The sequence below is a fragment of the Nuphar pumila genome, unplaced genomic scaffold (assembly GCF_984573655.1).
Source record: "Nuphar pumila unplaced genomic scaffold, dmNupPumi1.hap1.1 HAP1_SCAFFOLD_233, whole genome shotgun sequence".
Lineage (NCBI taxonomy): Eukaryota > Viridiplantae > Streptophyta > Magnoliopsida > Nymphaeales > Nymphaeaceae > Nuphar > Nuphar pumila.
In genome coordinates this window covers 77501-79926 of record NW_028323235.1, presented here as the reverse complement: position 1 = coordinate 79926, position 2426 = coordinate 77501, and positions in this window count along the sequence as shown.

Below are 2426 nucleotides of genomic sequence, written 5' to 3'. Positions count from 1 at the left end.
TTTGTGTGTTTTCCGAGTCATGGATAACCCTGACAAGTGAACCCTGCAAGGAACGCTCGAGCACCTCAACGCCCGATACAGACCGCAAGCACACACCGCCATGCCCAACACCAGATACCTTGCGAAGCATGCAAGACACAGAATTTCCATATTTTCATGCAGCAGCATTCACTCCCATGTACCTTGCATCTCCCGAATCATGGAAACCCTGAACCCTGGGACACACGCGTCAGTAAGCGCGCACCTCAGATGGGCATAGGCATTCCGGTCACCGAATGCCAACGAGCTTCAAGCGTGACAGAGTGGTTCCATGTAAGGTGGTGGTTACTTCGCCTCATGTCATGGAAAAGGGAAGGGCGATGCTTTGCGTTGACGTTACCCAGCGCACACCCGGCACTCACCACCTGTCGCCACCCCAATTGCGCTGCAACGGCGTGGCAAACGTGATGCAAGGACATGCATTTGGAGCGCGAGAGAGTAGCGATTGTGTGCAGGGTGCCTCATGAGAACCTCATCAGGCTGCTTTCTGCCCTGTCATGGTTCACTGGGAATTCATGGTGGTGATCATGTGTAATTGCACAACACCACCGCATGATGATGATGTATCCTTTCACAACACTGCCGCATATACACGGAAATGAAGTTAGGATGATCTAGTTATCCAGCCAAGCTTGGCATGAATACTAGCTGGGCGTTTGTGACACAACATTAGCACGGGCGGAGGCTGTTCCTAGTTGAAGATGCTAGGGTCTAGCACCTTCCTTCTTCGAGGCAAGACGGCTTTTGCAAACATCCCGTCAGCCGTCACAAGTGTGTCTCTGTATCTTTTTACGACGCTACCACATCCACATGGACATTGGCAACTCCAAGAAGTGTCTTGGGTGGCTCAACGCCACAGGGTGAAGAACGCTGGTCAGAACCTTTTGGAGGAACCCAATTCAGACTGAGGAGCACACAACTTGGGCAATCGGGCAGACTGCACTATAACACGTTGTCAACACCAATACGTGAGCTGTGCCAAAAATGCGTGTGCCAAAAGCATTTGCTGAGGGCTAAGGGAAACAAGGTGTCGAGGGGATGTCGCGGCGTCTGGCGCGTCCATGAATGGACCAGCTGACAAGCTTCACATGGCAGCAAGAATCACAAACACCACGAATGCACGCAAGCACCGTAGATGATGTGATGCCGCAGATGCTTGGCATGATTGTAAAGTAAGGGGTGTGACGCGCAAAGTGTCCGTGGACAGGGTTGGGAACCCTGTCCGGGCCTGAGGGTGAACCCTACCTAGCCTGAACAGCTGAAGAGCACACAACCCAAGGATGGGCAAAATGCACTGGAAGAGGTTGTAGTCATCAATACGTGAGCTGTGGATGCGTGTGCCACAGTAATTGCTGGTGGCCAAGGGAAACAAGGTTTCGAGGGGAGGTCGCGGCGTTGGGCGCGCTCGTCATGTCCATGAGTGAACCATGGCAAGCTTCATATGTGTTCATAGCATCAAGAATAACAAACACCCCGGAAATGCACGCTGTAGATGTGCCGTTGATGCTTGGCATGATTGGAGCGGCTGGGGTGTGATGGTGAAAGCAACCGTGGGCAGGGTTGTGAACCCTGACCATCCATGCCTGACACAGAACCCTCTCCAAGCCGAGCAGCCCACTCAAGAGCACACAAGTCACATACGGGCACAGTGCACTGGAACGCATCGTGGGTTCAATTGGAGGGATCAGTGTGTGAACGGCAACATGTTTGAACGCACTGTTTGTGGACCAGAGGAATGACGTGGCCGCGAGCGCTCGAGCTTGGCGAGCTTGCATCATGTGCTTGACAGGTCATGGCTAGCATCCCACAGCAGCAGCAGGAAGAAACACAGATAGCCTTAGAGCAAAAGCTGCATATGTGCTGCTGATGCTTTATCCGAGTTCATGTGGGATGGGTAAGCTAGTAAGGCGCTTTTGTATGATTCTGACTCACCCATGTGCCCCCGCCCTCAGAGAGGCTGCCATCAAAGCAACAGAAGCATGTAGGCCTTTTGGCATGTAAAGTGGCAGGGCGTGTGCTGCAAGTTGGCCGCGCATCGCCCGTCGCGCGCGCTCATCTCAGGGGAGGTTGCCATGCTCGCCAATCCGCCGTGTCACAACCAACGGAGTCCACCTTGCCCTGCATACTGTCTACGTCCTTGTGACGTAGGAGGACAGCACATGGCACAGATTGCTGTCGTGCCCCGCGATCCTGCATGTCATGCCAGCTTGGGGCGCGTGGCCCGTTTCCTGGGCCTTGCGCGGGCCACAGGGCGACCGTCAAAAGCTGGCGCACTCCCATTTTTTGCAGCATGCAAGCCTTAAGCTAGGAGATGCCCCTTATACCGAGCGCCATGTCAAAAAGCCCGAAGAAGCACCGGGGCGTCCTTTTGCAGGTTGGTTACTAAC